Genomic DNA, 27720 nt, shown 5'->3' with positions numbered 1-27720 from the left:
ACCTACAGAAGGTCAACTTTTCTTTAACCTCCCCGGCCGACGTCAGGTGTCCATGTTTCACATGGGTGTAGTGAGGGAGGTCGTGTTAAGTACGTTTCCCATGGGTACAACGTCGGGGGCACGACGAGTATCAAACTCCGGACCACTAGATTCCGAGTTGAAATCATTCCCATTTACGCCACACACGACGCTACTTGGTCGTATCTGTTTATCGACTGAGGGTGGCAAGGTTTTAGAATTTTTGTTTGTTTTGCGTTACCCGGTAAACCGCCTTAAGGCGTAACACACCAGGTTTGTACTGAACAGTACAAGCTGCATATCCGGACAGATTTATTTGATCCACTCACACCGGGAAGGTCCCCTACTCTTTTTGATAACTGTGGTGGGTTCTTCAACGTGCTCGATGTGTGGCTCTCCGCAAGCACGGAACCACCATTTAACATCTATCCGAGGGACTGCCCTAACCATAGCTAGGTACTCATTTTCACCTGAGTGAGGTGAGGAAAGTCGTATTAAGTGTCTTTCCCAAAGGGCACAAAATTGATGGCACATCAACGGATTCAAACACAAAACCTCTGGATTGTGAACTTTATTATGCTATACTTATGTCTCATCGAACACAAGACGGCAGAAACTTCATGGCGCACTAAAATGTGCGTTTTCTCGCTTTATTTCACTATTGAGTATTGTACGGTAGATCCCGAATCAGGTGTACGTCCCAGATGGGGAAAGGGGCCCCGCCGGGCCTTTTAACACGGCCCCTTGCGGCTCCCGGGGTATTCAAGTCGGGCGTGCCTCCATCCGTACATCATTCACCCGGACGGGAGACCTGGCGCATCCCCGTCTTGTATTCAGCTAAAAGGAAGGGTATGCCAACGGGGCGGTCTAACCCCAACTGTGCTGTTTACATGTAATACACCGTATGACTATGACTGACTGACTGACTGACGTTGTCCAAATCTTATCAGATCAGGACAAGCAATCCGGCCATTGCTAAACTCTCCTGATTCCACCAGTAACATGGCACAAAATTGAAAAATTCTATTCATTCAGCTCGATCTTAAATCAAAACAAGTATTAACGATTTCCATGCTGGGATGTGACGCGTGTTTCGTCGATTATAAAAACAGCTACCTCGAAAAAAAAAACGTCAGGTACATGTAGACGACGTGCCAATCTACATACAAATGCGGCAAAGGGAACATAGAGATACAGATGCGAACACCCGTCACATCTGACAACTACAATACTATGCCGTCGGAGGTTATCCTCCGTCACAAAGTAAAGAGGGGTACATCAGCTCTACAAATTCTGGACGGGAATGACTACTTGCACATGGAAAGAAATTAACGAAACAGTGCCAGCAAGTGATTGAAACTATAATTGTAGAAATCAAGTAAAGAAGACGACTGACTTTTTCGCTGCAGCATTTTGTGCTTACCTGCTGTTTACAACTTGTGTTCCAGCACGATGCGTGTCACAGCGAGGAACCTTTCCAGCCGCGGCGAAACGTCTGAGGTGTGTGCGGCAAAGACAGAATACTTATATATCTAAGAAGAAAGGGGCGTGCTACAGAAAAGGTCTGACCAATGCAGATCTGCTATTCAGGTAGATATGAAATCATAAATCAAATACATGTACATAGGCGTTGGGCGTGATTGGTCAATTTGAATTAAGGTGTTGAGTTTTTTAATCAGAAATAACCAATCACAGCATCTCAGTAGCCCTTTGCTGTATATCCCTGACGATGTTTCACCTAAAAGTCACCACGTAACAAGACCTGCAGCCACTCCAAAGTTTCAGGTTACTTCAGGTCACCATCTCAGGTTATTACAGGTCATTGTAAATGTAACATCATCTCATCTTCTCAAGTCAACATTATTGTGACAAGCTCTTGTGCTCACTACATAGCTGAAAGTGAGCAATTGTGCTGGTCTTCCTCATGGAAGAACAAATAGATGGGGTTTATCAATGGTTTCTTTCTCATAAAGTAAATAAGAGAATAATTGCTACCTCGCCCTCGTTTATTCTGCAAGTGGACAACGTTTTTTTTTTAAATTTCAGTCAGCAGCACCTTTTTGCTCTTATCTAAGCATATCTAAATATTAATTATGAAATGTATCTCTAATGTATACCAACCATCTCTTAGTCCTTAAGTAACAATGTCAATGACCGTAGGAATCAGGTCATGGATATTAGTATGTACCGTGGGAACCACACGTTACGTAAAACTATCCGTTACGTCAGAGTATACTAATGACTAAGATTGATAGCAATGTCAATGACCTTTCTTATTGACTTTTCAATGAAGAAAATCAGAACAAATTTACACATGATAAGCATGCTTATCGATTAACCTTCATCAGCAGGGACATGTCTTGGTCTCCTGATGCTAAATAATTAATGGCTTTTGCTTTCTTCGTGCGTTTGTCAAGTACAGAGTCTGCTAGGCATCTTCCATTACCTCAATTGAAAAAAGGTCAAAAAGCTCAACGATTTTGCAGATGACAAATCATGAAAAGCCTGTGCGTAACCGATCACTTCCACGCCATTAAATTTTCGACACGGTGTCAGGTAGCTACACTAACAAAGACAATAAATCATCAAAGAACCTATGTGAAGGGCGCTGAAAAGAGATATGAGCACGTGTATCAAAAAATCAACCCAAAGAAATTTTGGAATATATGTTACAGAGATATGTTTATGCCTAATAGAACTTAACATAGCTGGGAATGACAACGGCTGGTTCGACATATTAAGATTCCCTTTGCTGAAGACAATCACTACTCACTACTTGCTAGAATGCATAAAACAGCCGGTATACTAACTGGAATGGTATACGTTGGTATACGTTAGTATGCCTTTGTTTTCTATTGGAATCCAAATTGTCTTCAGCTTAACTTTTTTTGTCTTACAATACTTCCTATCGGACATCTAAAATTGTTTTCATTCATAGTTAGGGTATAAAAGACTAGTTTTTTTCAAGATCACTTCAGTGTCACTGACTAAAGCTAGTGGATGCTAGTTAAAACGTCTGGCCGTTTCCAAAATTATATCAATTTGCTTGAGTAAATGCTATTTAGCATAACTGGAATGTACAGGAAGGCGATCTAAAAATCAAATTCGGATGGGTGAGAGATAAATAAGAAATTTTGTATCTAATTAACAACATGATAATTTGATTAATGTATTAAAAACATATTTTTCACATTTTATTCACAAGTCATAAATTACAGAATATTCCAAGATAATCACCTATTCACTTGTATCACCATAGATTAATGACTAAATATACACAACTAATTTTAAAAAAAAGAATTATTATAGAATACTCACACTAGCATCTCTTTACCCTACCTTTACTCAATCATCTAGGTATATGCAATACTATATACTATAACACATTCACATATTGTTGCAGGGGCCATTCCAACTGGTCTTTTTGGCCAGGGTTTGCTCCCTAGGACTTTTTAACAGGGGTGTTTTACCACCCCCCCCCCCCACTGGATTTCTGTGTGGGGTTTTCCTTTCCTGGTTCCAATTTAAAACATCACAAATTGACATAAATATTACTCAAACATACCCATTTGCAACAAAATCAGATTTAAAAATGCAACACGAGAAATAAAAAATAAAAACACATCAAATATACTGATGCCACTATCTTAGCACTAACAAACTCACAAAAACATCAGAACTTGCAATGTTTACCTGTACAACATTAGGCTTACACAAACCTAATCATAAGAACATTAAACACATCATACAAACATCAAAAAGCTGACACATGATCATCAGATCAGTATTACAGACAAAAAGTACAGCAGCACCTTTTTGCTCGTATCTAAGCATATCAAAATATTAATTATGATATGTATCTCTAATGTATACCAACCATCTCTTTGTCCTTAAGTAACAATGTCAATGACCGTAGGAATCAGTTCATGGATATTAGTATGTACCGTGGGAACCACACGTTACGTAAAACTGTACGTTACGTTAGAGTATACTAATGACAAGATTAATAGCAATGTCAATGACCTTTCTTATTGACTTTTTAATGAAGAAAATTAGAACAAATATACATATGATAAGCATGCTTATCAATTAACCTTCATCAGCAGGAACAGGTCTTGGTCTCCTGATGCTAAATAATTAATGGCTTTTGCTTTCTTCGTGCGTTTGTCAAGTACAGAGTCTGCTAGGCATCTTCCATTACCTCAATTGAAAAAAGGTCAAAAACCTCAAAGATTTTGCAGATGACAAATCATGAAAAGCCTGTGCGTAACCGATCACTTCCACGCCATTACATTTTCGACACGGTGTCAGGTAGCTACACTAACAAAGACAATAAAGCATAAATCATCAAAGAACCTATGTGAAGGGCGCTGAAAAGAGACATGAGCACGTGTATCGAAAATCAACCCAAAGAAATTTTGGAATATATGTTACAGAGATATGTTTATGCCTAATAGAACTTAACATAGCTGGGAATGACAACGGTTGGTTCGACATATTAAGATTCCCTTTGCTGAAGACAATCACTACTCACTACTTGCTAGAATGCATAAAACAGCCGGTAAACTAACTGGAATGGTATACGTTGGTATACGTTAGTATGCCTTTGTTTTCTATTGGAATCCAAATTGTCTTCAGCTTAACTTTTTTTGTCTTACAATACTTCCTATCGGACATCTAAAATTGTTTTCATTCATAGTTAGGGTATAAAAGACTAGTTTTTTTCAAGATCACTTCAGTGTCACTGACTAAAGCTAGTGGATGCTAGTTAAAACGTCTGGCCGTTTCCAAAATTATATCAATTTGCTTGAGTAAATGCTATTTAGCATAACTGGAATGTACAGGAAGGCGATCTAAAAATCAAATTCGGATGGGTGAGAGATAAATAAGAAATTTTGTATCTAATTAACAACATGATAATTTGATTAATGTATTAAAAGCATATTTTTCACATTTTATTCACAAGTCATAAATTACAGAATATTCCAAGATAATCACCTATTCACTTGTATCACCATAGATTAACTACTAAATATACACAACTAATTTAAAAAAAAAAATTATTATAGAATACTCACACTAGCATCTCTTTACCCTACCTTTACTCAATCATCTAGGTATATGCAATACTATATACTATAACACATTCACATATTGTTGCAGGGGCCATTCCAACTGGTCTTTTTGGCCAGGGTTTGCTCCCTAGGACTTTTTAACAGGGGTGTTTTACCACCCCCCCCCCCCACTGGATTTCTGTGTGGGGTTTTCCTTTCCTGGTTCCAATTTAAAACATCACAAATTGACATAAATATTACTCAAACATACCCATTTGCAACAAAATCAGATTTAAAAATGCAACACGAGAAATAAAAAATAAAAACACATCAGATATACTGACGCCACTATCTTAGCGCTAACAAACTCACAAAAACATCAGAACTTGCAATGTTTACCTGTACAACATTAGGCTTACACAAACCTAATCATAAGAACATTAAACACATCATACAAACATCAAAAAGCTGACACATGATCATCAGATCAGTATTACAGACAAAAAGTACAGCAGCACCTTTTTGCTCGTATCTAAGCATATCAAAATATTAATTATGATATGTATCTCTAATGTATACCAACCATCTCTTTGTCCTTAAGTAACAATGTCAATGACCGTAGGAATCAGGTCATGGATATTAGTATGTACCGTGGGAACCACACGTTACGTAAAACTGTACGTTACGTTAGAGTATACTAATGACAAGATTAATAGCAATGTCAATGACCTTTCTTATTGACTTTTTAATGAAGAAAATTAGAACAAATATACATATGATAAGCATGCTTATCAATTAACCTTCATCAGCAGGAACAGGTCTTGGTCTCCTGATGCTAAATAATTAATGGCTTTTGCTTTCTTCGTGCGTTTGTCAAGTACAGAGTCTGCTAGGCATCTTCCATTACCTCAATTGAAAAAAGGTCAAAAACCTCAAAGATTTTGCAGATGACAAATCATGAAAAGCCTGTGCGTAACCGATCACTTCCACGCCATTACATTTTCGACACGGTGTCAGGTAGCTACACTAACAAAGACAATAAAGCATAAAGATAGCAATGTCAATGACCTTTCTTATTGACTTTTCAATGAAGAAAATTAGAACAAATATACATATGATAAACATGCTTATCAATTAACCCTCATCAGCAGGGACAGGTCTTGGTCTCCTGATGCTAAAGAAGGGCTGTTGCTTTCTTCGTGCGTTTGTCAAGTACAGAATGTACTAGGCATCCTCCATTACCTCAATTAAAGATTTTGCAGTTGACAAATCATGAAAAGCCTGTGTGTAACCGATCACTTCCGCGCCATTAAATTTCCGACACGGTGTCAGGTTGCTACACTAACAAACACAGTATGTAGTAGGTGAAGGATCATCAAACCCTTCACATGGGTTATTTGATGATCCTTCACCTACTATGATGATCCTTCACGACCACTAACAAAGACAGTATGTACGTGAACTTCACGTACATACTGTCTTTGTTAGTGTAGCAAACTGACACCGTGTCGAAAATTTAATGGCCTGGAAGTGACCGGTTACACACAGGCTTTTCATGATTTGTCATCTGCAAAATCTGAAGCGTTTGACTCTTTTCGTGGATTTGCTTGTTCGGCAAATTTTTTTCATCAGGCATAGGGGGCTTAGTTACTTTTTTTTATCATATTATTCATTCTTTTTTTATTCAACAAAGCAAGGACATGGAAACCATCTAGCAGAAATGTTAAGAATGATCTAAATGAACAATTGTTCATAAGTAGATCAAGATCAGCATATCAACAGAAGAGTAACACAGTGCCCGATTTTACACTGATGTTTCTCGAATTCCCCGCACAATTCTTCTCATATGATATTTGATTTTATCAAAGAAATAAACACATCGAAGAAAAGATTAAAAAATCAACCTTTTATTTTCAGTTCACCTCATCTGCGACAATTCAGTTGTAAATCCTGCTGTGCATTTCAGTTGGTAAACCTGGGTTATTATCTTTTATGAAAAATTAGCTAGAATGGTGATTATAATCACGAATGGGTAATATGTAAATAGGCCAATCTAACCCTTATCATCTCAACCTTTGTTAATGTCATGATACATCGAAGTATCTCACATATTCTGAAACTCCTTTGGGTTTTTTTCCTTGTGTGTATTACGTGTATTATGTCTTTTTAGTGCCCTTCGTCTTACCTTTTTGATCGTTCTAAATTAATTGCTGCCTATAATATGTTAGTGGAGCTACCTGAATGCCTTCACGAATTTCTAGCTGGTGACTTTTCAATAATTTTGGAATTGCAAAATCTTTTACTTAGGTAAAGACTAAAGGCTGCCCAAATTTTACTCTGTGCTTGACAAAACCAAGAGGTAAGCAAAATGTCATTACTGTTATGTAAGTCCCCTCTCCACTAGACAACGATAGCGCTGCGCTCTCACTGCGACCTAAATAGGATATGTGTAACCTTCGCTTTCATACTGGGTATATCATACAAATGTAATAGTGTGACTGAGAAGACGACAAAACACACAACGTGTTTCTTTTCTATACAATTCGTTGAGCGGTATGTCAAATTTGAGGTCGCAGAGAGAGCGCGATGAGAGCGCCATCCTAGTGGAAAGGGGTATGAAGAATCCATGATGTGGTTCCCACGGTGCCTGTTCTTGAGTGATCTTGAGTTGATTCCCACGGATATCATACACTTCACTACAACTTAATTACAGCTTTGCAGAAGTGGCCAGCAATTATCCTTAACAAGTAGGTAAATGGGGTGAGGAGGGCTGACGGCGGCTCTCAGATCTCACACATAACTCATTTATCAACTTGTGTAAGATGATTACTGGTGGTTTTTGCACAGTTGAAATGTCTTTGAGTATCACAATGGGCACTGTGGGAACCTCAACATGGATCCGTTACGCAATAGTAACTTGTTACAAAATAATTCATCATTGTAGTGCCCAAAAATCATATAAAATGATATAACATCAAAATAAATAAAGCCTCCTTTCTTGCTTTATATCAAAACAAATTTAAAAGAGACATTGATAATTGCTGTGATTGCTACCATGTTTCATTGGTTTTGTTTACAAAGTAAATCCGATAGATATGGTAAACTACCGCAGTGAACCCCTAAGGTCGCGGTCACATAAGTCGTGCGATTGTCGCACGATTTTAATATGATGCCATAGGATTTTTAAGCAGACCGTGATACCCCTATCACATTGAGCGAAAATCGATCGGACGACGAGTCTGCGTCAATCGCCCGAGCCTCGCTTATGATAATACCTTTATTGCATAACAATTGTACAAGGTACAAAGTATGGCTTATATGTGACAAGGACTGTTTTCAGGTGAAAAATACACGTAACCCTCTGTCGATCTTAAATATGGCCGACCTTCCATCGATACGTCCGAAGATCGTGGATAATGTGACAGGGGTATGACGGAACCAACCACCGACATGGAGCCAAAACAGCTTCAGCATTTTGTGTACCAAGACAGTTGAACTTTGCAGGAGACGTACATTTTCGTCCTCCAAAATGCCTTAAGTTAGCGGTCGTACGACAATCTTGCGGTGTCATAAGATAGTATCATAAGCTGAAGAAGGAGTTAAGCCGGCTTGGAGGTGGAATAAAACCCCTCTGCCGGCTAAACCCCTTCCCCAGCTTTATGATACTATCTTATGCCACCGTAAGATCTGCTTGGAGATTATGTAACCACGCCCGTAAAGTAAAAGCCAGCTTGCAGCTTGACAAACTTGAGTTATGTGTTACCCCACTTCGGCTGTATGGTAAAAGGAAAAGGGGGCCCTGTCGGGAAGTTCACGGACTGTTTTGTTTTCTTAACTTTCAGGCGTGACCCCTGCGTGGCCCCGTGGGACACCTTGCGACTCCCGGAGTATTGGGGGCCCGGACTGACCCCTGTTTGAATTTAAGCTGTGCTCTGAATGAATCCGGGACGTGGTAACAACTAGACGCCGTAACCTACACATGGGGAACACCCTCCGCCCGCGTGCATAAAAGGAAGTCGTGCATATATTTTACAAATTTCGGCTGTATTGTGACCCCGAAACCTGTCGTGGATATATTTTTTGGTCAGGGTTCTGTCACAGCCTCAGTGAAAACAATACGTTTTATTTATTTATTACACTTTACAGAAAAAGTTCTGCAAGGTGTGGGCAACAGGATGATTTAAACGTCCTTTACAGGACCCACACCTTCAGCACAGTTAAAAGCATAACAATAAACCATAGAGAATGGGCAAATAAAAGCTAAGTACTTTACATAGAGATATTCTTACAAAATAACAGCAAAATACAATATAACAGGTCGTCACGTCTGGTGTTAATTGCCTTGAAGATGTATCCAACGCATGTAATTCTCTCTCTCTTTTTACCCTTCCATGTCACCCATGTTCCCTTTCTCCCTCTCCTACCTTCTTTCATTCTGTCTTTTCCTGTACCTTCGATGATCTATTTCTCTCTCTCCCTCCCCTCTCTCTCTCCTTCTCTCTCTTGTTTTCCTTCCCTCTCTTCAGACTGTGAAATAAAGACTAAATATCAACGACAAGTGCAAAATGTTAGTTAGCTAATACATGTCTCAACGTGTAAGGCGTGCAGCATTACTGAGCTCTAGTGACCTTATATCTCACCAAGCGGAGGCACGTTGGAGGCACTGTTGATTTCGACAACGCAAACGTGCCTCCAAGCTGCCTGCAATGTAATCCAACGTGCCTCCAACGAATTTCAACGTGCCTCCAACAAAGGCACTGTATTTATGAAATTTAAAAAAAAAATTAGGTGTATGAAATTTTGAAAATAACGCAAGTTGTAGAATTACCAAGACAGAGATAGACCTTAACGGCTGTATAATAGCTGTACGTCACTCTGGACGTTAGAGTCAATTACGAGTCACCGTCATTTGTAATATGTTTGAACTATTTCAAATAAAATAGTATTTCAGTATGTGATCACATGTTCCAACAGTTTGTGTCATTTTTTCCTCAATAAAAACTTTTCTTACCCCCATAAATCAAGCTGCTAAGCTGTGCCCTTTGTTTGGGTCTTGTATTTTTTAGATTTTCCTTAGTAGACACTGGTGACTCTTTTGTGAAAAGGTGGCAGACAGACACAATTTCCTGTACTTAGCAGGGATGTGTGAATTGCCCTCTTCCCAGCCGACTGACCCAGTTTCATCATTTTGTTTCCAAGTTCGAACATGTGATCACAAATGATGAATCTATGTTGGAACAGTTTAGAAACCATCAGAAATAATGACTTTGATGTTAGAAATGTTTCTAACATGTTTGAATACTGTAGAAATATTTTGAATATCACAATGATGTTGTAAACAGTTCTAAACAGTAACTTATCACAATTAGAATGTTATAGAGATTTCCAAAATGTTGGAACAAAAGACAAGAAACAGCCTCTTGGTAATGTGGAATTGACTCTACAAAACATTGTATCAATGTTCGAACATGTCATCACAAATGGTGATGAAACTTTGTCTGAACAGTTAAGAAACTAACAGAATTAATGCATTTGATGTTAGAAATGTTTCTTACATGTATGAATACAACTTTAAATATTTATAACATCACACAGATGTTATAACTAGTTCTAAACAGTTACTTATCACAGTCAGATTGTTACAAAGAGTTCCAAAATGTTAGAACAAAAGGCAAGAAACACCCTCTTGGTAATGTGGAATCGAATCTACGTGACCATGTTTTTTTTTACTTCAAACCATGATTCAGACCAAGATAGTTAATCTTAACTAAATTTTATTATCGTATAATTAATAGACTACCATGCGCCAGTCGCTACCTAATCCTTTCACGTGGTACGCATCCCTCCTTAATGGTAGTGCTATGAGAACTCCACATAGCCGATTCTTAGGTACACATTCAGATGTCGTTGCCAGTGTGAAGTTACGCTAGATGCATTGCATGGCTCGTATGCTAGGAGTCGCCCTAACGTGCAACAAGTCTGTAAAACAGGAGATATGACGTCAATTTTTGCCACTCCCTTGTCAGGATTGGCTGTTAACTTAACGGTTCATTAACTGGACAGAATGTTATTTGACGCACGTACACGTATTAAAGGTGAATGAGGGGATTTCTACCAGGTTCGGTGACGTGATAAGATCAGAGTTTCACTTCCGCTCTTCTGACCCGCCATTTTGCACAGGAGGGCCGAGGTACACCACACCGAAGAGGAAGGGAGCGAATACAAACAGCACAAGAAGGTAACATTTTATAGTCATCGGTCTTTTTGCGATTCAATATTGTTGTCGCCACGGATTAGGTAAGGCAAGGACTTATTTTATGGCCTGCGATTTGAGCATACTGTTACCCAGATGTAGCGAGAGGTTTTGGTTCAAAACGGGTAATGTCATTACATTGAATGTGTGACTTCATAGTGCTCAAGCCTTAAAAGAGCCCCGTACCACATGACGTCAAAAACAGCGCCACAGAGTACTTACATTCCGATATGCGTATGAGACCCTGCACTACATCTTGATGCCGCATGAGGGCAATTGGAAACAAGAAAACACGGAAGTACACGTTAGAACTGATGCCAAGTTTTCATTATATATTTTCGCGAAACATTAAATTTGATGGCAAAATGATACTACAATGAAGTTATTAAAGTCCTTATCCACGACTCGACGAATTCGAATTAGGTTAAAAAGCTTATTGTAATATTGTAATGTTATTCTGTTTTGTCTCATGTTTCAGGAAAGACCGATAGCTCACAATGGATACCATGCATATGCTCACCAATTTATGGAGCTATATCTCAGAAGCTGTACTGATTTTCATTGTTACAGCGTTAACAATAATGTTCACCGTCAAAAGCATTGTCGGGGCGACTGGCAATCTTAGTGTCCGTCAAATTATAGTTATTGCTATCATTTTCGGCGCCGTAGGCTTGAAACATCATTTCCATGAGTCAAATACAACAGCTCTTGAAATGCAACGCCTGAAGCTGGAGGGCCAGAAACTGGAAGTTGAGAGAGAACAACTGTATCTTAAACGTGATCTTGAAAGTCAGCGTCTAAATGTGGCAAGCATGGAGCTAGAAGTTGAAAAGGAGAAACTGGCTCTGGAACGTGATCGCGAAAGTCACCAACTGAAAATGGCAAGCTTAGATGCGGACGTCAAAAAAGAACAACTGTCTCTTGAACGAGAGCAGGTTCAAGCTTACCGGGATATAGCCACGTCTACAGACGTAATTGAAATCACAGAGGATGAGCAACATGGCTGGATTTATAGCGATTCTAAACGCATCCAGAAACAGTCGGTGAAACGTTTTTCAGAATCTGAGATGGAACGTCTTGGGCTCCAAATGAACATAAAATGGTCACCAAAAAGGAATACTGGAACTAGAGCAAAATGGCAACCGGATCTGTGATGCAACCTGATCTGTGATGAGGACAGGGCCAAAGAAAAAGAAAGAGAAAAACGAACTGCATCAGACTGATAACGAAACCAGCAATCGTATGTCCAGAATCAAATAGTTATTTTGTTTTGATAAACGCAATTGTCAATAAAGTTGTTTCGCACTTGATGTCCTGGCAAGGGTTGTCTGCTTTATTGCTACACGTGACGACAACAAGACGTAGTGTGTAGGGAACTTTTACAGCATGATCGCATCATCTATTTGCGATCTCATCTATATAGTGGGTTTATATCATCATCGGGTTTATATATATAATTTTTTTTAGATAAAGCATAGCAAAAAAACTTCGGGGTAAGTGGGGAACTTTGTGCTTATGATTTCGCTTGCTTTTTTTGACGTATGCGGATACTTATGCTTAATTTTGATATTTGAATGTATGATTTCGCTTGATTTGGTTATTTTCTGCTGTAAATGATTTATGGGAGGCTGTTTTCTGTTCAGCTTTTTTTTTGTTTTTGTATATTATTCTTCATGGCAATAAAAAAATACCTTGAAAAAAAGTGTAGCGACGAACTAGACGGAGAGAGAAAATGAAAGAAAATATGAAATTACTAACATCAATGTTCGTTATGTAATTTTTTTCATTCAAAGACGCCAAAACAAGAATCTAAAGATTTCACAGTTGAATTAATTGTACTTATGCAATTAGACCCATGCTTCGTCCTTAAATCAGTAGTTTACACTCTTATTATTATGATTCATTGACAAATACACATGTTAACCTACTTACGTTACTCGTACTTTGCATATCTTAGTCTCTTTTGCAACCGGTTGTGTCGAGATTAATATTAAAACTCTCACCCAGCACTTTGCCAAAAGCAGTGACAGGTACATATGTGTGATATGCTGTTATTACTAGATTCATAAAATAAAACTTGGTTAGTAGGAATCCCTTCATGAAACTGCTGTGTCGAAGCAATGTCAGCAACCTGTTGCACCACGAGATGCCTGTATACAGTGGAAGCCAGTTAATTGCACCTCGGATAAACGCACACTTCGGCTAATTGCACGGAATCCCCAAATCCCAAACCATCTTCCATTCACTCCATTGTTAGTGACTTCGCTTATCTGCACGACAAAAAATCACCAACGCCGGATAATTGCACGAAAATGTGCCAAACATCGTCTACAAATTGACAGAAAATGCGTGCTAAAAAGCGTCATATGCGGTACAAGTTCTTGACAGACAGTCGGAAACCACACAGCGACGCCGGTCCTACAGACGGACATAACACTCGCCTTCGGCGGTGCATTGCTTTAGTTTCGTGATCAGGAAGCTACATAACGTATACAATAACTTACTTTAAGTTTCGATTTCAAGTGTATTGCAGTGTGATGTTTCATGAAGACAAGTATATGACCTACGTTCGGAGCACAACAGGTACAGCACTACTTTAACAATAACACGTAATAAACTGTGCGTTGTAACTTCTGAGAGGAACTCTCTTGTGCGTGTGATGTAATGGAGTAGATCACATGGAGAACTGAAGGAATGCAAACTCAAAGCATGTTCGTTGTCCTTTCTCTATTTTCTTTGCAGAGGGTCATGACAGCCTTCTCGGGACTAACTATATGTACGTTATGAATGTCAAATTTTTATTATGCTACCTTCCATACCACCTCTAGGCCCCTCCGCCCGTGGTGGTGCGGTCCAAATGACCAACTCCGCATTATCGCACACGCCGGATAATTGCACGAAATTCGTTGGCAAATTGGGTGTGCAATTAAGCGGCTTCCACTGTACCTGATATCCAAGCAGATGTGAGAATCCAGCTGCAGGTCATTTCGGAGTTTTACGCCTATTTTAATTCAGTACACTTTTTTAACATCGTATCTATCACAAATTCAGGTAGGCAAATCGTAAAAAAAAGCAAGACCAGAGAAGAGTACTGAAAGTTAAAAATAGGCAGCGAGGAGATTCTATCTAATATCCCTGAATACATCTGCTTGGATCTCTGCAAAATAGTCAACATGGCGGACGGACGTGTACAAAGATTGCAGCTGACTGTTTACACGTCGCTAAACATCAACCGTATTAGCGTCATTCTTTCCTTTTAAGGTATATACAATACGTGTCGTTTTTAATTATATTTACTGAAGTCCGGTCAGGGCAAGCAAAGAGATTTAACCTCCTAGAGGCCAGGGAACAGTTTGTCAATGAAAATCGGTATATACAGTTGCTTGTACTATTTCATATGTATGGGGGAAATGATTTGGAAACTTGCGAAGCCATTGTAAAATGATACTTTAAATTGCGTATGATTACTGCAGGTGGGCAAAATGAATAGAATCCATCAGAACAAAGAAAAGATAGAGCTAAGTTTGGACCATGTACAAATGTACTACTTTGCTTCCGCTACAACCCCCCTCCCCTAGCCGATGCGACTAGCCTAGCTTGGAAGACGTAAAATTGTCGTTATCTTCCTGGCAGAAAAGCACTACAAGTAAATAAGTTTTTCAGAGCCTAGTTGCCTCAGCTACCCCTCGCCAAACATCTAGTATTTGTTTCAACATATACGTAGACAAAATAAGCCATCTGTAACGTGGCTATGATATGTTTGATCGTAACATTAACAATATGGATGTATCAGAACTATTATAGATAACCTTTGTGCCCATCTACATGTACTTACTTGTAAAGCTGTAAAACTACAAACAACGATCTTGTCTCTTCTGTCTTGAAATTCTCCCTTGGTAACATCGCCATCTTTGTCTCGTCAACACAAGCCACCCCGTCATGCAATGCGCGACTGGTAAGATGGTCAACTGATATTGATCATTGTGAACTCCTATCATAAGGCGCATGATATGGTACTTTCTTTATGTTGAGTCCAGGGTAAGAGAGCTAATTGTGTGTCATATGTTATTTATCTTAATTTGAATAGGTCGTCACGTACGACGTTAGTTGCCGTGGAGCAGTGTGCAAACTAGTATCTGACACAAGTACTCTTTCTCTCTCTTTTTCTGTTTCTCTTTCCCTCTCTCCCACCTGCTTCTTCTCCCTCCGTGTGTCTAGCTCTCTCTAAATTGATTTCGCTCATTCTCTCTTTCTCCGAGCCTCCCCCTTTCTCCCACTCTTTTCTCTCTCTTAGGTTCTGCCTTCTCACCTTGCTTCCTTCCCCGTCAGACTGTCTACTAAAGACATCAAAATGTTATTTCTGTTAGTTTACAAATAAGCGTCTCAGCATGTAAGGCGTACAGTGTTAAAGGACTCTGGTACTGTTGGGTCAAACACCTGTCAGAAATGCGGAAGCGAAACTCGCGTAGTACGTCACCGAAAGCAGCGGTGATTCCCCTGCCACATAGAACACATGAAACATACAAAGATTTTTCTCACCATTGTTGAACCAAAACAATAGTATTTCACCTTTTTATTCCGATTAACACATAGCATCACTACATTTATATGAAGTCACAAAACGTCCTAGTCGGAAATACACTTATATGTCAACTGTCAACAACACAATACGGACAGAATGCCAGACAGAAATGATGACATATGAGGTGACATCAATGATGTTCACTTTTGCTGGGTAAAAATCACCTGGCCATATAAAGTGGAATGCTACATTATGTTACATAGTACAGATAATCACTTCAAAACTTCAGTCCAGAACTGAGACATCTAAAGCAAAAAGGTATATAAGTACAAATTGTATACTTCCATTGAGAAACGGACGCTAACACTCCAAACACTCTTGACTAGGGGTGGGTACCGGTACAGAAAATTCAGGTCCAGGTCCGGTTCAGGTCCAGAGGATTAGGTCCAGGTCCGGACCTGAACCTGGACCTGATGCAGTTATGACTCGTACCAATGGTCAATTTCACTACAAAAAAATCTGTTTGGTGGAGTATTAGACTTACACTTGCGTTTTAAAATCATACAACGCTAACTGTACTTGTACGATTGGCTGTATAACTTGGTAGAAATTACTAAAACCTCTACTCTACTTCACTCTTGTTATTTTCTTCCACCTGCAAGCGCCAGAACATGTGAATGTTTGATAAAATAATCTGTTAAATTTCTAATCGGTCCAACATTCGGTCCACCTAATTTTTTCAGGTCCGGTTTTTCTGGACCGGTTCAATAAGAAAAACCGGTTTTGTACCGGTACGCTGTACCGATACCCAGCCCTACTCTTGACTATATATCAAACTAGATTTATATAGCTAGGCAGCATTCTAAACTATATCCAAGAGGACCACAATCTGCCACACGTGGTTTGTGTTTTTCTTCCAGCTACAGAAAAATAAAGATTAGAAATAATAGCTACAGAACTTTCTTCAGAAATGAGGCATTTAAAGTAAAATTTACTACAGTAAACAACTAAACAGCCACAAAGGATGAGTCTTGATTACTTACGTTAAGCGTTAAGGGGTCTTCATGTCAGTTTATCAGTTATGGTGGATATGGAATAGCATTTATATCTTTTTGTCACTCTATGGGTTATTATGGTGGATACAGATAGTTTACCGACAGAAGCGTGTATAGTGCGAGATTGGCATTGCCATTCAAGTAAAAAACTATGCAGTACAAGTAATATACGATAGCACATTTGATATGCTTTAAGTGCTCCCCCCACAGCATTGAAGTCAGGATTGCCCTACGGCCAATTCATGATCATGTCATTTTCTTGACAAACGGTGTTGGTTGTAGTGTCAAGACGACAGAAAGCTTTGGTATATCTCTCTACTCTCCTACTCAAAGCACAACAATCCACAAAACCACAAATAACACCAGAATGCAGCTGCTATTTCCGCAAACAGTCACAACTTATTCGTCCGTACAGTTTCAGCTACCACTCTCACACGTCTGGTGATGTTTGTAGACATGCGTAGACTAGGATAGTCGCCATCATGTTGCAAAAAAGGGCCGGGTACAAATCCATCTGCCGAGTCACAGCGAATACAGCCGCAGACATGACGAAGTTCACAACCAACCCAGCGAAGTAGGCAGCACCGTCTGGTGCTGTTTGAATTTGTAAACATGTGTAGACAAGGATAGTCGCCAACATGTTGCAAAAAAGGGCCGGGTACAAATCCACCTGCCGAGTCACAGCGAATACAGCCGCAGAAATGACGAAGTTCACAACCAACCCAGCGAAGTAGGCAGCACCGTCCATGCTATAAAACAGTGTAAAGAGGTTAAAGAAAAAGCGAAATGTGCAAATGCAATAACAGTGTGACATTGAAACATCAACAGCTATACTTCATTTATCCGCTAATGCCTGTCTTTCACAACACCAAAAAACAGCCTGTTACAGGGGTGCTAGTACACGGTCACGGCAAAGTCTTTCAGTCGTGAAGCAAACAGAATGATCCTTGATTTGAATAGGGTTTCACTGCTTGACTAAGGTTGCTAATGAAGCTATGCTTTTAGCGGTCATTGAGGGATGCAATGTAAACACAGGTATTAACTGTGGTTGAGAAACGTGATATCTGCCAAGGAACCCCGTGAAAGCCATAGCTACGCATACATCTGCTGCAAACACTTTGAGCTTCTGACAGCTAGGGTAAAAAACGTTTCACTCTTTCAACGTCGTTGATCGCAATGTGTGGTTCATTATGCAAGCTTCTTTATAGCCCTTAAGTTAGCATAGTGTCTCGACTTCTTATATTGGAGAGAGTCCCCTATTTTAGCCATATAAGAAAAATGAGGTTGTATAGCTTTGAAACACAGCAAGATCAACAAAACTGTCCAACAAAATGTAGATTTTCGATTCGTAAAAAAGACCGGTGCCTGGTAAAGGAATGATAACATTTTAAATGTTACCTTGAAGTTTTTTATGTGCCTTTCGTACACTCTTGTTCCGATATCTCGCTCTGTCGATTGTGTGGATGCCTGGCAGTTGTACCTCGTCCGAAGTTTGAGGTAAAATGCGCAGTAGAAATGAGGGGAGCGAAACTCTCAAGATTCGTCATCGAAACTGAAGGACTTCCCCTTCAAAGACACACAAAAGAGACACACAACACTATATTCATCGGCGAAGCCCAACGTTTAATATAGCTCGGGTAGAGGTCAAGTGAGGTCATGTAGTAGCCTAGATCAGACTGCACTACGTCATTTTTGCTGAACTGATTGGTTAAGCCACCTAGGGCACCTTGCACCTGCACCGGTCAAGGCACTATGCACCTGGTCTATAAAAGCGATCATGCTGTACTATGCTCGAGCTCATTCGAGCCCATAACACTGAGGAAGCCACATGGCGAAAAATTTTTGTTGTGTACTGGTTCGAACAAAGTTCCTATATACGGGGAACATACGGCCTCCAGCGTCTTTTCTGAAGATGTGGCGTAAGTGTATACGGTTGGCTTGAGGTTGTCCTTCCCCTCGTACTCATAGTTCGGGTACAATTTTTTTTTCAATCGGCGTGTGACATTTCTACATGTAACTCTAGTTCACTTTTATCCGCGGGGTAACCTATATCCATTGTTTTAAAAACAGGATATATATTTAGGGTATCAAGTCGACGATCAATGGTTTCGAACTGTAATATTTTGAATATAATAGAATTTGAAACTACCGTCCTTCGAATTGGTATCCCTAAATACCCTGTTTTTTTTTTAACAACGGATAAAGGTTAACCAACGGATAAAGGTGAACTAGCGTCATATCGTCTTTCGTCGTGAGTCCAACACCTTGTTAGTCATCTATTCAGCAAATCAGCCACCCCTGACTAACAGCAGGCTGTAAGCGAAGACAAAGACCGCGAAACCCGCTACCATGGCTATTGTAAAGGCCTGACGAATATCCACTGCCCGAATCAGCAAGACTAAAACCGCTGCCACTGTTATGAAGACGGTCCAACTGAAGGGCGTGCTGGGCGAGTCGTGATCGTGTATAGGCTGCGCCATCCTATAGGCCTATACAACAGAAACATGACATTGAACGTTCAGTACATTAACTGTATACAACGTGGAGTTGGTTGTACAATTGGTTGTTTTCTTAATTAGAAACCGAACACTCTGAACTGATACTCAACCAGAGAACAGCATATAATCGGCAAAAATAAACGGACAGGAAGCCTGCTAGGCTAGACAAGTAAATGCAACAATTCTTCATATGGTCACAGTTTAACCACTAAGTTTGAAGAAAGCCACAGTACACCCTCACAAAAGATGACAACTATTGCAAAGTACATAGTCTGACTAGCGTTACCTTGATTTTGAACAGTCGCTCTCTTGCAACGGTGTGTAAGAGTATGTGGTGTTACCTATTCTTCTAGAGACTGCGAAAAAGAAATGCAGGACCGGATTGAAAGTTCTCAGGACACGTTTCTTTCTGTGTCTCCGGGCAGCTTGCACTACTTCCACTGCTTCGGTAAAGTTGAATGAAAGCAATGTTCTGAGTGCGCATGTACAGTTTAATACGTTGCGGTCTAATGCCAACTTGTAAACAGTCTATTGTCTCGACGTAGCTATTTGGTTTCAGTCGCCTTTGCTGTGAAAAGATCGGTCGTTACATAAAACGTTACTTTGTTGTCCTGCTTGGATATCTGGCGCTTGAATCTTAGGCCGCCGCAAGTAAAATTTATGGATGACATCCTCTGCAGACCGCAAAAATAGCGAGATAGGATATATCAACCTATTTGCCCAATTGTTTTTTTTTTCTCGTCATGTTGACCAACTCCGAAGAAGAGAAAAATTCTTGTATTTTTTCTGAAATCAGGCGAGACTTTGCCGCTGATGTCATCTATAAAATCAACTTGCTAATCTCCAAGCAGATCTTGCGGTGGCACAAGATAGTATCATTAGCTCGGGTAAAGAGTTTAACCGTCAGAGGAGTTTCATCGCGGTGGCCAATGAAACTCCTCTGCCAGCTTAACTCCTTCCCAAGCTAATGATACTCTCTTATGCCACCGTAAGATCTGCTTGGAGATTATCTACTTGCTATGGCCTTAACTAAGTGTATGATTCGTGAACTACGGTACCATGCATCAGTCTCTATAGCTACCTTAACATTGTATCCACCAATTAATTGTAATGTTACGAAGAGCTCCACATAGCCGATATTTCTGTACACAACACTCTTTTAGATGACGCCGTCAAACTCCTCGATCCCAAGTGTTACGCCGGATACATTTGCACGCTCGTACGCTAGGGGGCGCCCTTACGTGTATTCTCACGCGTGCAGGTCTTGCTCGAAAGCAACAAGTCTGTAAAATAGGAGGGATAAGGCATGACGTCATGAAATTTTGCATACATTATTGTCTTGTAACAAGGTACAGTCAAACCTGCCCAGGACGACCACCCGGGGGACCGGGTAAAAGCGGTCGATTTGGTCAGGTGGTCGGTTAAAAGAGTATCGACTCGCAACATGCCCGATGCATAGTTTAAATGGTTTCCGTTGTGTTTAATGGCAAATAGCAATGCATCCCCGCCATCTTTATTTTGAACATAACATCGTAATAGTAGTCAAAATTCGACGCAAACTGGCCGAATTCGGCACAAAATCGTGCTAGTTATCATTGAAAATCGATAACACCTCGGTCGTTGTGGGCAGGTATTTGGTCCCAATTTTTGTGGTCACGGTCGCGTTGGCCAGGTGGACGTTGTAAAGAGGCCGCTTAATGCTTACGTCAATGGGGAAAATGGTCGTAATGGCCAGGTGGTCGCTAAGAAGAAGTGGTCGCTTGGGCAAGTTTGACTGTACTTCGAGAAAAAAAATCAAGAGCCATGGATAACAGTAAGTATAATTTTTAATACAGCATCAGAAGACCACAGGCCCACAAGGACCATACCTTAATTTTAGATAAGTACAATAAGTGCAACCTGCACTAGCTTTTTAGATTAAACTAGAATGCCTACCATCACTTCAAACAATTTTGATTATAAAGCAAACCGTGCACATGCTCAAAATTTGAGGGCACTGTCACATCACATTCTGTCCTACACTGAATCCTTGTTGCTTCAAGCAACACGTAATTTAATGTCGTGATAGGCATGCTTTGTAGTAAACAACAAAACAATCACTGGGGATGAATCTTGATTACTTACGTTTATCCTTAAGGGGTCTTCATGCCACTCTATCAGTTATGGTGGATTCGGATTAGTGTAGTTATATCTTTTTGTCACTCTATGAGTTGTTATTGTCAAAACGGATATTTTAGCGACAGAAGTATGTGTATAGTGCGTAAATAACTCAATCTGATATAAAAGCTGCTAGGTAGCACAATTGATATTCAATAATACAGTTGATATGGTACTATAGTTTGAAGTTTGCCTTTACAGTCAATCCATATCATCTTACTGAAAACATGTTGGTTGTAGTGTCAAGACGGCAGAAAGCTTTGGCATATCTCTCTACTGTCATTTTCAAAACGTAAAAGTCCACAAAATCACAAATAACACCAGCATGCAATTATTTTCGCAAACAGAAGGCTACTCGAGTCGTCCGGACAGTTTCAGTCGCCACTCTCACATGTTTTGTGTTGGCTGTACAGTTATGTAGACAAAGAAAGTCGCCAACATGGTGCAAAAAAGGGCCTGGTTATAATCCATATTCCGGGTCATAGCGAATACAACCGCAGACATGATGAGGCTCAAAGCCAATCCGACGATGTAATCCATGCTAAGAAAACAAACACAAACAAACAAAGAATTTAGCAAAATATGCAAATGAAACAATGAAACAACAGTCACACTTTACTTATCTGGCTATATTGTCTTATTAGTCTCCAGGCAGGCGTGTCAGCTGGACTGAAAAAAAGCTACAGGTATGTGTCTCGTGCTTTGGCAGTCATTGAGCGATACGATGTAAACACGTGGAACTGTAGTTGAGAAACATGATAGCTGCCAGTGAACGCTATAAAAGCCATGGCTTATATACAGGTACATTACTGGCACTTTGAACTACTCAGAGGGGTAAAATTGCCACTTCAATATCATAGATCACACTATGGTGGTTCACCATAGCTTTTTGACATCCCTTGTAAACGTTTCAAACAGTGACGTACGTCGACTGGTTAGTGAATTCGAACCTAACCAAAGAGGTTATATCCACGACATAACCAAGAGTTACTACATAGCAAACATATTGGGACAAAGACTTAGTTAGTGTCTACTAGACGACTGCATGGACGAAATGTTGGAGAAAGTCCAATATTCTAACCATATACATGTAAGACAATATGTTACTACGACTCGTGAAGCTAAAGCTTTGCAATACAACAAGGAAAACACACACAAAAGAAACCGGACACACCTAGAACTGATATACAACGAGAAAACAGTGTATAATCTGCAAAATAATCTGACAAGAAGACTGCTAGGGTAGACAAGTACATACAACAGTTACAATGCTTCATATGGCCACAGCTTAACCACTAAGTTTCTATTTGCTGAATTAGTTAATGGGGAAGGCACACCCTTACAACAGAATGACAACAATTGCAAAGTACATAGTCTGACTAGCTAGAGTTACCTTGATTTTGAACGGTTGCTCTCTTGCGACGGTATGTACGAAGAGTATGTGATGTTGCCTAGTCTTCTAGACGAAATGGGAAACAAATTCAGGACCGAATTTGAAGCTCTCAGGACACGTTTCTTCCTGTGTCTCCGGACAGCTTGCACCACTTGCACTGCTCGACGGTAAAGATGAAAGCAATGTTTTGAGTGCGCAAGTGCATTCCAATACGTTGTGGTCTAATGTCAAATTTATTAAGTTACAACTCCATTGTCTCGACTGCTGACGACGTAGATATTTGGTTTCAGTCGCCATTTTCGTGTCGTCCCATAACACCACCCCGTCATGAAATGTGCTACTACATAGCAAGATGGTCATTGATATATTGAACTCTTATCATAAGCAGCCAAATTATGCTTCAGTACGGTTCGTTTTTAGGTTGAGGGTAAGAGAGTAGATTGTGTATCATCTGCTATATATCTTAATAGGTTGTATGAGGGGTTCTCGTATATTTGAATGGGTCGAGACGTATATAAGTTATAACGTAAGTTGCCGCGGACAGTGTGTATGTCTGAGGTTCTATATCCCTCTCTCAATGTCTTTTTTCCTGTCTTTACGAGTACAAGTATTGTCAATAACAAAATACAGACAGAATGGTGGACAGAAATTGTCATGGTGAAATCTTAATTCAATAAATTTGCTGTTACTTTTTAGGTAAAAAAGAAATATACCCAACCAATTAGATTGTGATGTGTTTTTCAAGCTACATAAAGGTACATAGTACAGATAATTACATAAAAACCAATGCTTCAGAACTGAGGCATTTTAGCGAAACATGCAGTACGCAGACTACAGTAACTTTTAAATTTTCCCATCTTATGGTACACAAGAATGTCTGCTATCATGCACTTCAAACAATTTTGATAATATAGCAAACCATGCACACGCTTAAAATCCGATAACATCGCAGCCAGTCGTATCCTTAGTCCTTGTCGCTTCAAGTCTGATGTCTTGATCACCAAAATATGCCGCAGAAAAAAATGACGAAAGTTATCGATGCTGTATGTCCATTTGTCATCTGGCTGTGGCCTTACGTTCCAGTCGCGACACTCATGTTCAGCTTCTTGGCGGCTAGCATATCCTGTCGGATGTGTTCGTTTACCAATGACAGAGCCTCGAAAAGGACAATGGCAGTAGATATAAAGATCACGGTAGCAGTCGCACAGGCTGCCTTGATAGCTTGATTGAAATCCATGGCTCGGATCATGATGACTGTCCCTCCTACTAAGCCGATCCATATGAAAAATCCGATAACCAAACAGTAGAGGATAGAAGCGACATCCATTCTACAATAAATAAAAACACACAAATAAGTATGAATACATGTAACGTTACTAACGTTAAGATCACTTCGGGTCAAAAATAGGTATGAGAAGAAAATACGTACTCATTTCAAAATTGGTGTGAGAAGAAAATACTCGTTTCAAATTGGTGTGAGAAGAAAATAATATAATAAGTTTATTGAAAATTCTTGCCCGAGGGCTAATTGCAGGTACATACAACATGTAAAATAAGGAAAATACAAAGGTGCTAGGAACTACATTCTATGCCTGTGACTATGCTGTGCTACTGAAGTGTACATTATACTGGTTTTGTTGGGTTGAAAATACTCGTTTCATGGAAATTTTCAAACGATTTGATAGCACAAAACCAAGATTACAAGGCAATATGTTATAATCGTTCAGTCAACATAAGCGAATATGCATGCTGATAACAACAACAACAGAATGTTACCTTAGATCTTCGTAATAATGTTGCAAACACCGTACCCCCGTCCAGGTTTGTGTTCTTTTCCACGGTATACGAGCGTGTGGCAAAGTGGTGTTACCTGGTCAGAAGTGAGCAGTTGAAATGAAAGGGGGTCCACGTCAGCGAAACTGACAGAAACCCCCACGTACCCTTAATTACAATAAGTTGAAATAGTACCCAAAACAAACGTATATATGCAGTCTAGCCTGGAAAAGGAAAACAGCGCCTTTTTGTTCGCGGGCAGGCAACGTTACACGGTTCGGTGTGGATCGTGGTTTGTGGTGTTACCTGCTATTGCAGAGAGAACATAATCCAGACATCATGAAGACACAGTGTGTATGCTACTTTGTCATTCTTGACGTTTCAGTCCACAATGTCACACATTCAGCGTCCTTTAGAACAACCAAATATAATGTCCTTGGAAAGGCCGACGTCAAGGGCCGTCACAGGCTGTCAAAATGTTGACTTCTTTAGCCTCTTATTCCCCAAAGCCACTCTTCTATATATCAGGCAGAACATTGTTGAATGCATAGACCGCAATAGCCACCATTATGGCGAACTTAAAAACATGGCCACCCTCCACGATGTTCCGGAAAATAGCGACTACTCCCACGGCAAAGACGATGTAATACAGCAATCTGATGAAGTGTTTGGCGACGTCCATCCTTTAAGGAACAAAATATCCACATTAATCAAGGATTAAATGCCCTTGATCAAACATACAGGTGACAAACGAGTAGTGTAAGTACTCTGTCATGTCCCATGAACAAGCATGTCCAAACTGGCTTCATTCAACTAAATCAAGAATTGGTCGCCATAATGCGTATACATTCTAAGTCATAGTGTAGTGTTACCTCTCAAGCTAGGTCGCTTTCTTTAGATGATGTGTATACACATGCAAGAGTGTGTGGTGTTACCTAGTCTTCTCGGAAAATTGCCAAGTACAAATGAAGGACCGAAACTCTCACTCAGACTAAGGTCAAAGTTTACGGCCACTAACTTGTAAACAGTCCTTTTAGTGTATCATCGAAACCACAACAAAACAAAACAACAACACAACAACAACAGAATGTTACCTTAGATCTTCTTCGTTATGTTGTAGACACCTGACCTGTGTCCAGGTCTGTGTCCCTTTCCACGGTATACAAGATCATACAAGCGTGTGGCAACGTGATGTTACCTGGTCCAGGGTTAAGTGCGCATTTCAAATGAGGTGGGGAGGGGGGTGGTGCTCATGGTCCACGTCAGCGAAACTGACGGGAATATCGACGTATCCTTAATTGCAATAGGCTGAAATAGTACTCAAAACAAACGTTTGCGACACGCATGCAGTCAAGCCTGGTAAAAGAAAACAACACCTTTTTTCGTTCGCAGGCACGTACACAGTTCGGTGTGAAGATCATGATTTCTAGCGTTCCCTGCTTTTGGAGATAGAACATAATCATGTCAGAAATCATGATAACACAAGCTGTATGATACTTTGTCCTTCTTTGTCCTCGGGGGGGGGGGGTGACAAGAAAATCATATGCTCATATTAAAGTAGATCATAACCCAAGGCCACAGTACGTGGATTTTATGGGTGACCTCGTCTGCAGACTCCAAATTTAATAAAATAATGAAAATTATAATATTTTAAATAGAATTTGTGGCAATGTGGTATGATGAAATGTTATCTACATGTAGGTTTGTTTAAACAAGAAATCTTTTTAAAAAAGCTGTGCCTTGCCGCGTATTTTATGTTATTTTGGTACGTTAGACTAGATTCTACGCTTAAAAATCCCGAGTTCCACATGTCGCCCCCTCCCCCCTCATTATCATAATTTATGTCAGATGAATTATTGGCACATTAAACAGGTTTTGTAAAACTTTTTGACCCACAATGAATATGCATTATTTTTTATTACAAACTAAGTTCCTTCTGATGCAATTTGTGATATATATTTATATAAACATGGTGAGTTAAAGCGTAGATTTATTACGCTGGACCACATACAGTAACATGCGTCTAGAAGAGCGTTTTAATACTCGCCTGGAATGTACCATTGTCTAACTAAGCCATGAAACTCGGCACGTTGATCACGTTATTGTGACAATGTGTTTTTGCCCGTAAGTATGTGGTTCGAAAGTCGGTCGAACTCTGGGCTTTGATGAGTTGATCTATTGGTTTGCAAGTCGGTTGAACTCTGGGCTTATTGAGTTGATCTAATGGTTTGCAAGTCGGTTGAACTCTGGGCTTTAATGAGTTGATCTAAAACTGCAGAATCTAGTTGCAGCATTGTGGTTTACTTCTGCCCCCCGCCCATTGCGTTGACTGGGCTGAGAGGGGCAGAGGTGGTCCATCCATTGTGGGGCGTTCGCCCTGTTTCGCAGCTGCAAAATCTAGTTGCAGCATTGTAGTTTCTGCTGTCCCCCGCCCATTATATAGACTGGGCTGAGAGGGGGCAGAGGTCATCCATTGTAGGTCGCTGCTCTGTTTTGCATTTCAAGGGTTGAGACAGACAGTGGTGTCCATTTTGTCTGAGTGGAAATTTCCACTTGGGCTTGCTCCTTGGCAAATTTAGCAATTTAGTTTGAGAACCAGTAGCACCCGGAGAGGCTGCCTAGTTTATTGGTTCGTACTTGGTTGTTCTTTAAGCGTGTCAGTTTGGTTACACGCCTTCAGTTACGTTACGTTTTCAACCCTTGCTGCCCGTGGAGTCCGTGGAGGCTGTCTGATTTACAGGTAGTGTTTTTCAGGGTCTCTGGCAGCTCTGTCTGCTCATATTTTGGTTCCTTTTTAGTTTTATTTGGTTCTAGTTAAAGCTGCATTATGAAGCGTCCTCTTTCAATAAAAGTTGCCGTGTACCGTGATCGGTTAACGTATGAACAAGTGTTTACTTTGCTGAGCGAGGTTTCGGCTCCCATGAGCAGCATTCAGGCTGTTCAGTCTCTGGGACCAAACTCATTCGACGTGTCATTTTCCTCGGTACACGAGCGTAC

The 27720-nt window shown here is 40.1% G+C and overlaps 1 protein-coding gene and 4 long non-coding RNA genes across 6 annotated transcripts in view; 2 read left to right on the top strand and 3 right to left on the bottom strand.

Moving 5' to 3' along the window:
* The window catches only part of LOC118423314, a 13977-nt gene extending 12454 nt beyond the window's left edge, over positions 1-1523 (bottom strand). The window contains exon 1 of the mRNA XM_035831430.1: positions 1442-1523. The gene's annotated coding sequence lies outside the window, so the exon portion shown is untranslated. The remainder of the gene's footprint in view (positions 1-1441) is intronic.
* Positions 1-10233, top strand: part of LOC118423348 — a 10628-nt gene extending 395 nt beyond the window's left edge. For both annotated transcript variants that reach the window (XR_004832033.1, XR_004832034.1), the window contains exons 2-3: positions 1467-1608; positions 8915-10233. This is a non-coding gene — a long non-coding RNA (uncharacterized LOC118423348). The remainder of the gene's footprint in view (positions 1-1466; positions 1609-8914) is intronic.
* Positions 10234-10935: 702 nt separating this feature from the next.
* LOC118423355 lies at positions 10936-13013 on the top strand. Its single transcript, XR_004832040.1, has 2 exons — positions 10936-11310; positions 11804-13013. It is a non-coding gene; the product is annotated as an uncharacterized LOC118423355 (long non-coding RNA).
* A 3561-nt stretch (positions 13014-16574) lies between these two features.
* LOC118423346 lies at positions 16575-19848 on the bottom strand. Its single transcript, XR_004832031.1, has 3 exons — positions 19687-19848; positions 18301-19391; positions 16575-17651 (listed from the first exon to the last, which is right to left on the bottom strand). It is a non-coding gene; the product is annotated as an uncharacterized LOC118423346 (long non-coding RNA).
* Positions 19849-21208: 1360 nt separating this feature from the next.
* LOC118423347 lies at positions 21209-25394 on the bottom strand. Its single transcript, XR_004832032.1, has 3 exons — positions 24727-25394; positions 22951-24278; positions 21209-22098 (listed from the first exon to the last, which is right to left on the bottom strand). It is a non-coding gene; the product is annotated as an uncharacterized LOC118423347 (long non-coding RNA).
* Between the last annotated feature and the right edge of the window lie 2326 nt (positions 25395-27720).

This window comes from Branchiostoma floridae, chromosome 9, assembly GCF_000003815.2.
Source record: "Branchiostoma floridae strain S238N-H82 chromosome 9, Bfl_VNyyK, whole genome shotgun sequence".
NCBI lineage: Eukaryota > Metazoa > Chordata > Leptocardii > Amphioxiformes > Branchiostomatidae > Branchiostoma > Branchiostoma floridae.
Note: the sequence above shows the minus strand (reverse complement) of the source record. Positions and strands in the feature narration are given on the sequence as shown.